The sequence below is a fragment of the Juglans regia genome, chromosome 8 (assembly GCF_001411555.2).
Source record: "Juglans regia cultivar Chandler chromosome 8, Walnut 2.0, whole genome shotgun sequence".
NCBI classification, from domain to species: domain Eukaryota; kingdom Viridiplantae; phylum Streptophyta; class Magnoliopsida; order Fagales; family Juglandaceae; genus Juglans; species Juglans regia.
The window spans coordinates 19982785-19995142 of NC_049908.1; the positions used below are offsets into that span (position 1 = coordinate 19982785).

Here is a 12358-nt window from a genome sequence, read left to right on the forward strand (position 1 = left end):
GCAGTATCAAAAAGCTATGGTTGCTAAGCTTGATGATACAACTCTTTGGCATCGAAGGTTTGGTCACTATAATCTTAATGCCTTGAGAGTTTTGAATCAAAAGAATATGATCAGTAATCTGCCGCTACTTGATTCTAATATGTCTGTATGTGAGGGTTGCATGTTAGAAAAGCAACACAAACAACCTTTTCCTAAAGGTGAAGCATGGAGAGCTAAAAAGGTATTGAAACTTGTTCACACTGATGTGTGTGATCCAATGAGAACTCCTTCTTAGAGTCAAAACAGGCACTTTATACTGTTTATTGATAATTTCTCAAGAATGACATGGGTTTACTTTTTTAAAGAAAAGTCTGAAGTTTTTGGCATCTTTAAGAAGTACAAACTTCTGGTTGAAAACCAAAGTAGCAGCAAGATAAAGACATTGAGAAGTGATAGAGGAACATAATTCAACTCAAAAATATTTTATGAGTTTTGTGAAGAAGAAGGGCTTGAACATCAGCTTACAGTTGCCTATACTCCTCAACAGAATAGAGTTTCAGAAAGAAAGAATAGGACTGTGATGGAAATGGCAAGATCCATGATGCTTGAGAAGGGACTTCCAAAAAGATTTTGGGCAGAGGTTGTTAACACATCAGTCTATTTGCTCAATAGATGCCCAACAAAGGCTGTGCCAAATCAAACTCCAATAGAAGCTTGGAGTGGTCAAAAACCTACTGCAGGTCATTTAAAGATTTTTGGGCGTATGTGTTATATTCATGTACTACCACAGAAGAGGCACAAGCTTGAAGAGAAATATGAAAAATGAGTCTTTCTGAGTTACAGCTCTCAGTCCAAGGGATATAGAATCTATAATTTAGATTCAAAGCAACTTGTAACTAGTCGAGATGTTGAATTCAATGAAAATGCTAGCTGGAACTAGGATGAAGAAAAGATAAATACTGAATCTGTTTCTATACCAGAAGTGTTGGAAACAATGCCATTAAATTCTGAAGATCATAATGGAAGAAGAGAAGCAATAGAAGATGAAGAAAATGTTTGTCCAGTGGTAACACCAAGAGCTGAACCAGTATCTCCTTCACTTGCAATGTCCTCACCTGAATCCCCACCAAGAAGGTTAAGACCTTTGGCTGAAATTTATGAATCATGCAACTTTGTTTCAGTTGACCCTCAAAGTTTTGATGAAGCTGTGAAAGACAAAGTTTGGATTGATGCAATGGAGGAGGAGATTAGAATGATTGAAAAGAACAAAACATGGGAGTTGGTGGACTTTCCTGACAAAAAAGATATTATTGGGGTTAAGTGGATCTACAAAAAGAAGCTTAACTCTGATGGTTGTTTGAAGAAATGCAAAGCAAGACTTGTGGCTAAAGGCTATTCACAACAGCCTGGTATTGACTATAATGAGACCTTTGCACCAGTTGCAAGGTTGGATACCATTCGAACCATTTGTGCACTTGCAGCTCAAAATAGTCGGAAGATTTTTCAACTTGATGTCAAATCTGCCTTCTTGAATGGAGTTTTAGAAGAAGAAATATATGTTGATCAGCCAGAGGGTTTCATAAAAGAAAAAGGCAAGGTGCTTCGATTAAGGAAAGATCTATATGGGCTTAAACAAGCTCCAAGGGCCTAGTATGGCAGAATTGACAGTTATTTCAATGAAAAAGAATTCAGTAAAAGTAAGAGTGAGCCTACACTCTATGTCAAAGCCAAAAGTGGAGGTATTTTGCTTGTTTCTCTATATGTTGATGATTTAATTTTTATTAGAAATAATATAGAGATGATGGAAGAATTCAAAAGAGATATGATGAGCACTTTTGAGATGAGTGACTTGGGACTTATGCACTATTTTCTTGGAATGGAAGTTCATCAAGAAGGTGTGATTTTTATTTCTATTCTGAAGATATGTTGAAAAAGTTTCAAATGTTTGGATGCAAACCTATGGCTACACCTCTTATTGCTAATGAGAAACTCAGAAAGGAAGATGGAGCAAAGAAGGTTGATGCAGACACTTATAGAAGTCTAATTGGCAGTTGAATAGAATTTCTCTTGGCAGTTTGTTGTATCTAACTGCTACTCGACTAGATTTGATGTTTGCTTCTAGTTCGCTGTCCAGGTTTATGCAAAGTCCAAGTCAAATTCATCTTGGAGCAGCTAAGAGGGTTCTTAGATATGTGCAAGGAACCATGGACTTGGGAATTTGGTACAAGCCATGCTCACAGCCCAAGTTAACAAGTTTACAGATAGTGATTGGGCAGGATCACTTGATGACATGAGAAGCACCTCAGGTTTTTGTTTCAATTTGGGAACAGGAGTTTTTTCAAGGGGTTTCAAGGAAGCAACCAACAGTTGCTCAATCAACAGTTGAAGCTGAGTATGTGGCTGTTGTAGGGGCTGTTAGTCAAGCTATTTGGCTAAAGAAAATTCTGGAGGACATGGGTGAGAACCAACAAGCACTAGTTGATGTATTTTGTGACAACAAGTCAGCCGTAGCTATGATTAAGAATCCTGTTTATCATAGTAGAACAAAGCACATTTCAATCAAGTATTATTTTTTGAGGGAAGCTGAAGCAAATGGTGAAGTTTAATCTGAAATATTGTACCAGTGAAGAACAGATGACTGATATATTTACTAAAGCACTTCCTAGAGTCAAGTTTCAATTTCTTCGAATGATGCTTGGTATTTCTGAAAAATACATCAAGGATGAGTACTAAAGTTGATGTAATTTTCATAATTACTGCTATGCATGTTCTGTTTTATGCTTTGCTATATTTAGCTTGTTATATTTAATTTACATGTATCGGGACTCATATTCCCATTTAATGCCTTGTGTGTATCTGTGTGACTATATATATTCTGTAACCAAGAAGTTTAAAGGACAAGGAATTTCCAGAATCAATCATACAGATTAGAGGATTGAGTTTTCCCTTCATTTTCTCTGTTTTTTGCTCTTCATTTTCATTTTAACTCCAACACAAAGTTAGTGTTGCCGTCGAGTTTCTCCTCACCGGAAGTGTTGAACGGTGGTAAGGTTTTCTTTCATCCACTCTTTGTTCTTACGCACACACTGCGATTTCTCTCCCTCTTTCATGAAATTTTTGTGATTTTGTGTGTGTAGTCCATGGGTCCTCTTGAATCGGTGTCGCCTTCAAGCACCATCATCGGAACCACTGGTTGAACGCTGGTAAGCCACTCTCCATTCAAGTTCCTCTTTAAGTTTCGGATCTCTTTTTTTTTTCTCCTAGTTTCGGATTATAGATTATACATTCTAACCATTACCCATTGAAACTTCCTTGCACTCTTTGTTTTCACCCTCACGCACACATGGATTCCCGCATTACTCACGCACTCCTCTTATTTTCCCTCACGAACTCCTTCACAGATCACTCCACCAAGCCTTGTCGTGCCATCGCAACAACTTGCGTCGTCGTAAGTGGATCCTCCATGTACCGGTAAGGCCCACGTTTCTTTATCCCTCTATGTTCATTATTCCACCTAAATTATGGTATCTGATTTTTTATGTAATTTTAATTATGCTATTACTTGTTGGATTGTTGTTGGATATGTTGGAAGTCTCAAAGTTGTGGAGTTGTTGAGGGAGAAGACTTGATGAGTGCTGCTGTTGGGGTGGAGGAGTATGATTGTTTGGATGGTTATGTGTTGTTGAAATTTTTTAATGAATAATATTAGTTTTGTCTTTTAGCCGTCTCTTTTTGTTTGTTTCTTACGTTCGGTTTTGAAAGACTATCTTTGACTCATTCAACCCCATACTTGAGATTTTATCCTAGTCAAATTGATTTTAACAGATGAAAAATTAGCCGTTTTGTATCTCGGCAGTTTCTAAACTCTAGGAGCATATTTTAGAATGCACTTCTGCTTGTAGGTTCCGTAATGCTTGTTATTCAGAAGACTAAGTCACCAACGTTCAATTTTTGCCTTTTAAAAAAAATTCTTTATAAAGGTGGCAGGGGTTGCACGACGAAAGTGAGAAGAAAAATAAAATGAAAAAGAGGCTTGAAGCTGTCTTTCAAACTTGCTACGTATAGAGAGAAAAGAAAAAATAAGATAGTGTCTTGAGATATTAAGAGTTTTCAGACAAAAGAGAAGTGTTATTTTTAGAGGAGTTTTGAGCTCAATATCTTGTGCAGAGTTTATTCGAGCTATACGATAATAAGTTGAGCTGTTGTATTCTAGATAAAACAAGTCAAAAGAAGATCTGCTGCACCGATTCAATTGAAACTTTACATACAACAGAGGGCTTGAATCTCCTTAAAGAGAGCGATATTTATGTGCCTTAGTCAAAACTGGTTTCGTTTGGATTTTTCATTTTATTGTAATTTTTCATTTTGTTACTGTGAATTTCTCTAACAATTTTAAGGAGATTCAAACATGCAGCTTTCAAACGAAAAATCTACGGAAAACGTTGGAGATCTCAACAAGCCCTTCCGCTTGAAGGGAGCTCATTTCAAAAGTTGGAAGTGCAAGGTACTTTTCTATCTAAACCTTCTCAACGTCTCCTATGTTCTCATAGCAAACAATCCAAACAAGATCACTACCGAGAACATGACTGAAGCACAAGCCAAAGCTCATGAAGATAAGATTGAAAAATATACCAAAGATGAGCATAACTGTCGATGTTACCTTTTAAATTGTCTTACGGATCAATTTTATGATTTCTACAATACAACTTATTCCTCTGCGAAGAAAATTTTGAAAGCTTTACAGAATAAATATGATACAGAAGAAGCTGGAGCGAAGAAATATGCAGCAAGTCGCTTCTTTCGATATCATATGGTAGATGGAAAGTCTGTCGTAGAACAGGCACAGGATTTTCAAATGGTTGTAGCTGAAGTTCGATCCGAAGGCATCAAGATTGGAGACAATTTAATTGTCTGTGGCATCATTCACAAGCAACACCTTCGTGGAGGGAGTTTCAGAAGTCGATGCGCCACAAACAAAAGGAGACATCTCTAGAGGCCTTAATTACGTGTATTCGAGTAGAGGAGGAAGCTAGAGGCCAAGATGATTTGATGGTTCAAAATGGAAATGAGAATTCCATGATGAAGGTAAATTTAATTTCTGAAAATGGTGGCTTGCCCAAATGTCAGATTTCAAAAAATAATATTTGAAGCCGCAAAGAAAAAATTTCAAAAAATTTTGTAGACCTCACAAAAAAGATTTTTCAAATCAAAAGGATAAGAACCAAGGATCCTTTTCACAAATTCAAACTTGTTTTTTCTATGGCAAAAGTGGGCACTTTGCTCGAATTTGTAAATTTCGAAAGCGAGGAAATAATCCTCGAGAACGTGTAACTGAGGAGCCAATTATGGCAATGATTATAGATGTTAACATGGTTCAATTTGTTGAAGGGTGGTGGGCATATTCCTGTGCCAATAGGCACGTCTGCTATGATAAAGATTGGTTCAAAAAGTATACTCCCTTTGGAGAAGAAAAATCTATTATGCTTGGTGATTCAAGCAAAACAAAAGTCCTTAGGAGTGGTGAGATTGAGTTGAAATTCACATCTGGACGTATATTGACGCTCAAAGATGTGCTCTATACACCGCCTATGAGGAAGAATTTGATGTCAAGCTTTTTGCTCAATAAAGCTGGCTTCAAGCAAATTATGGAATCTGATCAATATAAATGGAGTTTTTGTGGGCAAGGGATATGTTTGTGATGGAATATTTAAATTGAACGTTGATAATAAAGTATCGAATGTTTCTGTTTATATGCTTTCTTCTTAAAATTTTTGGCATGCACGTTTATGTCATATTAATAGTAGATATGTTGCAATCACGAGTAGTTTAGAATTAATTCCCATACTGAAAAAAGATTTTAAAAAATGTGAAGTTTGTAGTCAAGCAAAAATTACAAAACGACCTCATAAAAGTGTTGAAAAGAATACCAAATTGTTAGATCTAATTCACAACGACCTCCACGAGTAAATTTGAAGGAATTTTTACTCGTGGAGGAAATAGATATTTTATCAATTTTATTGATGATTTTTCAAAATACACGTATGTTTATTTATTAAAAAATAAAAGTGATGCTTTTGAAAAGTTCAAAGAATTCCTCCACGAAATTGAAAATTAATTTGGTAGAAAAATAGAAAGATTTATAAGTGATAGAGGTCGAGAGTATGATTCAAATGAGTTTAATTATTTTATTCAGTCATTGGAATTATTCATGAAACTACTGCACCATATTCACCTGCTTCAAACGGTGTGGCTGAAAGGAAAAATAGAACTTTAATTGAATTGACGAATGTCATGCTTCTTGATTCAGGTGCTCCCTCAAGTTTTTAGGGTAAAGCAATTTTGATTGTTTGTCATGTTTTAAATAGTGTGCCTTATAAAAATTCAAAAACTACACATTTTGAATTATGGAGGGGTATAAGCCAAGCTTGAGATATTTTAAAGTTTGGGGCTGTTTGACATTTGTGAGACTCATAGATCCTAAAAGGCTCAAATTGGGTGTTAGAACTACCACCTGTGTTTGTCTTGGATATGCAAAAAATAGCACAGCCTATAGATTTTTTAATATTGAAAATAAAGTGATTTTTGAATCAGGCAATGCAATTTTTCATGAAGAAAAATTTCCTTTTAAATCCAAAAATAGTGGGAGTCAAGAATTTAGACAAAATATTTTTTCTGAAACTAGTTCTTCTACTCCTCTAGAAAATGAAGAAAAATTTGAATTAAAGAGTAAGAGAACTAGAATTGAAAAAGATTTTGGTTCCGACTATTATATTTATAATATTGAAGAAAACCCAAATACTCTACGAGAAGCTTTATCTTCGCCTGATTCTGTATTTTGGAAAGAGGCTGTGAATGATGAGATGGATTCACTAATTTCTAATAAAACTTGGAAATTAGTTGAGTTACCACCAGGTTGCAAAACCATAGGGTGTAAATGGGTCATTAGAAAAAAATTTAGACCGGATGGGACTGTTGAAAAGTTCAAGGCTAGGCTTGTCGCAAAAGGTTTTAAACAAAAAGTTGACTTTGATTTTTTCAACACTTTTTCTCCAATTACTAGAATAACATCTATTAGATTATTGATTGTCATTGCAGTAATCTATAATTTAAAAATTCATCAAATGGATGTTAAAACAACCTTTTTGAATGGGAACCTAAACAAAGAAATTTATGTGGATCAATCTGAAGGCTTTGTGGAGCCTATCCAAGAAAGCAAAGTGTGTAAGTTGACAAAATCCCTATATGGCTTAAAACAGGCCCCTAAACAATGGCATGAGAAATTTGACTCTTATATGATTGAAAATGACTAAAAGTCAAATGAAAGTGATAAATATATTTATCATAAATCTTGGGATAATTTTCATATTATTATTAATATTTGGTTCTAATTTGCATGTTATAGATGAAACAAAAAGCATGCTTAGAAACCATTTTGATATGAAAGATCTTGGCGAGGCTAATTTTATTTTGGGTATGAAAATCACCAAAACATGTGATGGTATTTTTCTTGATCAATCGCATTACGTAGAAAAATTATTAAAGAAATTTAATTATGTTGGATGCAAGATGTTGTTACCCCTTTTGATCCTAGTATTCATTTATTTTCTATTGAAGATGATAATGATGTGATTAATCAAAAGGAACATGCTAGCATGATTGGTAGTTTACATTATGCGACTGATTGTACTAGACCTGACATTACTTATGCAGTAGGAGTACTTAGTAGATTTACTACCAAGCCAGGAAGAGACCATTGGTATGCAATGGATCGGATAATGAAATATTTATCAGATACAAAATATTATGGCTTGTTTTATAGAAAATACCCTGCTATACTCGAAGGCTTCAGTGATGATGATTGGAATACCTTGTCAAGTGATTCCCTTTCAACTACTGGTTATATTTTTACCTTGGGTGGTGGTGCTGTATGTTGAAAGTCTAGAAAACAAATTATTATTGCTAACTCAACTATGAAAGCCGAGCTTTTCGCTTTAGCTTCAGCGAGTGAGGAAGCAAACTGGTTGAGAGATCTACTACATGAGATTCCACTGTGAGAAAAACCAGTTCCACCCATATTAATTCATTGTGATAGTACTGCTACTATTGGTAGAGTACAAAATCATTATTACAATAGTAAATCCATACCAATAAGAAGAAAATACAGTACTGTGAGATCCTATTTGAGTAGTGGTGTCATTAACGTGAATTATGTTAGATCATGTGATAATCTAACAGATCCACTGACCAAGGCCTTAACAAGAGAAAGAGTCCGGAATACATCGAGGGGAATGTGATTAAAGTCCATTCAGTCATGAACCACATATGAGGATACCCAACCCAGAGATCAGAGATCCTGAGAATTGGGTTCAATGAGAAGAACGAATCATTTGGTGGTCGTAAGAAATGCACAATTTATTTTAATTGAGAATTTTTCCATTCCTATGGTGTAAGTGCATTAATTCTGTAATGATTGAGATGATGAGTTGTTTTAAATACTCTTAATGAAAATCTGTAGCTCTTATGAGTAGAGTGTCAAAATTACAAGAGCACTCTTGACATATTTCATCTATGTGAGTGTGGGAGTAAGGCCGCTCTCTATGAGAATTGGACTTGTTCTCAAATACACTCATGAAACTGGGAATAGCACAAGGCCGTAATGTGCTAGCTAATAAAGCTCATGTCAATACCTGGACTGTTATGTGTGAGTAGTAATTTTTTATTTCCCTTTAGAAGTTATAGTTCAAGTCTGAGACTACTACTAACTTTGGAGTAAAAATTATTGTTTCACTAAGTGAGGATTCAATGCAGAGCATACCTTCATGATGCATAATAATCATTCTTTATCTAGAAATTATCTCTCTTATATATTTATTTTACCATTAACAAATAGTGGGGGAATGTTGATATTTTTTAATGAATAATATTAGTTTTGTCTTTTAGCCGTCTCTTTTTGTTTGTTTCTTACGTTCAGTTTTGAAAGACTTTCTTTGACTCATTCAACCCCGTACTTGAGATTCTTATCCTAGTCAAATTGGTTTTAAATGAAAAACTAGCCGTTTTGTATCTCGTCAATTTCTAAAATCTAGGAGCATATTTTGGAATGCACTTCTACTAGTAGGTTCCGTAATGCTTGTTATTCAGAAGACTAAGTCCCCAACGTTCAATTTTTGCCTTTTAAAAAAAAATTCTTTATAAAGGTGGTAGGGGTTGCACGACGAAAGTGAGAAGAAAAATAAAATAAAAATTGAAGCCGTCTTTCAAACTTGCTACGTATAGAGAGAAAAGAAAAAATAAGATAGTGTCTTGAGATATTAAGAGTTTCCAGATAAAAGAGAGGTGTTATTTTTAGAGGAGCTTTGAGCTCAATATCTTGTGCAGAGTTTATTCGAGTTATAAGACGATCAGTTGGGCTGTTGTATCCTAGAAGAGACAAGTCAAGAGAAGACCTGCTGCACCGGTTCAATTGAAACTTTACATACAGCAGAGGGCTTGAATCTCCTTAAAGAGAGAGAAATTTCCATGCCTCAGTCCAAGCTGGTTTCATTTGAATTTTTCATTTCATTGTAATTTTTTATTTTATTACTGTGAATTTCTCTAACATGTGTGACTGTTTTGGGCTAGTAATTGGGGTTGTTTAGTGTTACTAGTTGAGTTGAGTTGAGTTATTATTAAGTTGTACGGGTTGTTAAGGGGCGGTTGGGTGGAGATTACTTAGGTCTCATTTGTTTTCGTAGATGAGATTAGATGAGTTGAGATTAAAGTTAAAAAGTTGAATAAAGTACTGTTAGAATATATTTTTTAATATTATTTTTGTTTTGGGATTTGAAAAAGTTGAATTGTTTATTTTATTTAGATTGAAAGTTGAAAAAATTGTAATGATTAGATAAGATGAGATGAGATAAGATGAGATGTTTTCTGAAAACAAATGAGCCCTAGTGCTACTGGAGTGAAAATATTGATGGTTTGAAGATGGACTGTTGAGATTTACCTTACATTGAATTCTAGATTAAAAAGGGACTAGTTTGGGGTTTTATTAAATAAGCTTAGTGGCATACATGTTTGGATTATTAACTATGTGGTAAATGTTTGTTGTTTTAGGTTGTGATACTTTTAGAGGTTGGACCCAAGGCATATCTCATGCACAGCAAGAGTCAGGTAAGTGGGATTCCTATACTAAACTTTGCATAAAAGAAATAAAATGAGGTTGATTTTGAAAATATGTATGCTTGCTTTGAAAAGAAACCTAAAAACAACCTCAGTTGTGTGTTTTACATATTCATGGAATCTGTATATGAATGAAGTATTTTTTTGTCATGACTGATGTAGATATGACTTATTTTGTTGCATTCTGTTTCTGAATTGTGCGAAAAAGAGCGAATAAGAGATTCTAAAAAGTTTGTTTTGATTAAAGGAAAATGTTTTGGATTATGTTATTTTGAATATGTGAAACGATCTAAAGCTACTCAGTACTCTGTTTTGATATGATGTGCTATCTAAAAACCTTGGCATGAATTTCTGATTTTGTATCTTAATATGATTTGGTTTCGATGTTGCCTTTGTTCGTTCTCTGTTAAGGCCCGCAACCTGTATAATAGTGGTATATGGCCCCGCCACGGGTATAATAGTGACATACGGCCCCGCCAAGAGTATAATGGTAGTTTATAACCCTACCACAGAAGTTAAACATGGTATCTATCCTGATGTGATGCTCTGATATCTTACTAAGATGAGATCTCAGTCTGTGATATGCCAAGAGATTTTGAAATAAGAAAGTTTTTTGAAAGCTTTGCTTTGACTTTTTATAACATGTTTTTGATTATGCATTCTAAAAACAAATATTTTGATTCTGCATTTATGAAAGTAAATGTTTTTGTTCCACATTCTGAACTTGATAAATGCTCATGTTTACATACTAGTATATGTTTCTTGCTTACTGATTTGTTGACAACTTACCTCTTTATCTTCACAATATTTCAGATGACTTTGATGATTCAGTTGAGAATCAGTAATGGAGTACATGGGCAAGATTAGCTGAGAATAGTAGTTGGTTACCTCGAGGTTCCAGTTCTGGTGGTGGATATATTATTTAGTAGACGCATTTCAGTATGTTTTGGATGATTGTGGGGACTTATGTAAATCCTATTTTATTTTATTATGTTCAATGAGATATGTGGAGATGTTAATTTAGTTTATTTGATTTATGGTATTGCTGATCTGATATGTGGTTATGTGTAGTTAAATGATTTGGAAGTATTGATGTTTGATTTAGAGTTGTTGGAAATATATATATTGAATCCGTTGGAAAATCTATTAGCACTGGGAAAGTGATTACCAAGTGACAAAAGTTAACTTTCTGGACCTCTGGAGTTGGGCGTTACAATCATCTATAGATGACTAAATTATCTCATTCCCCTCCTCAAGCCTAGTATTTTTATGTCCTTGTAAATCTTCATATTCCTCGTTCCATCATCCAAACTAAGGACCTTTGCTTGTTAAATGGTTGCCCCCTCTGAAAGGATCCATTAAAATCAACCTTAATGGTGCTTCTAAAGATGATCTTGGGCTCTCTGGTTTTAGAGGGTCCTTCAATCTTAGATTTGCTCTATTATTGTTGATTGTTTTTACTATCTTAATTTGGATATTGATGCAGGAGGATTCGAGTCAAATAATGTTGAGTTGTCAGATTGCACGCTCAGAAATACCATGAAGTGGCAAATCAACGCAAAGATGGCAAGAAATCGTGATCTTTCCTTAATTGGAGTAGTTTTGGGCACGTTTCGGTATTTTGGCCATAACTTGGGCTACGGGTATCAGAATCGCGCATATGATCCCAATTCGGTTTGCATCTTTTTCGAGGCCAAAATCCAATGTTTTTCCCTCTGGATCCCTATTTTTAGTTATTTTTTGTCTTTTATGGTAATATTCCATTTATCGTTTAGGAAGTGATTTTGAACACGATTTGGGTCAGATTTTGGCAAATTACTTCTTTTATTACGTATTTACTTTTGGTGTGATTATTAGGATTTTGCTATTTTTGGAAAAATTCTGATATGGTCGACTTTCAGCTATTACAGCCTGGCTTGTGGGTTGATTTGACCATTCTTGAATTTTGATAATTTTGAATTGAACATTAGAGTCGTTTTCTCTGTGTTTTGGACGATTCTTTTGTCTTCCTTCCCTATGAATTATTTGTTAAAAGGCCTGCAGAATATTCATTATTCTGTCTGGCGTCACGTACTAACATTTTTGGAGAATTATCAACTTGAATGATCTACCAACTTAGTATTGAAGATCTTATTGTGGAAACAAATTCTCTTCTTGTTGTGAACTGATTTGATAATAATTTTCAACCTTCTTGGAATTAAGCTGATATTTGGGA

At 34.7% G+C, this 12358-nt stretch overlaps 1 long non-coding RNA gene across 1 annotated transcript; it reads left to right on the forward strand.

Annotated features, from left to right (window-relative positions):
- The first annotated feature begins 2985 nt into the window (after window positions 1-2985).
- Window positions 2986-3666, forward strand: LOC118349316. Its single transcript, XR_004802290.1, has 4 exons — window positions 2986-3024; window positions 3117-3182; window positions 3381-3450; window positions 3572-3666. It is a non-coding gene; the product is annotated as an uncharacterized LOC118349316 (long non-coding RNA).
- The last annotated feature ends 8692 nt before the right edge of the window (window positions 3667-12358 follow it).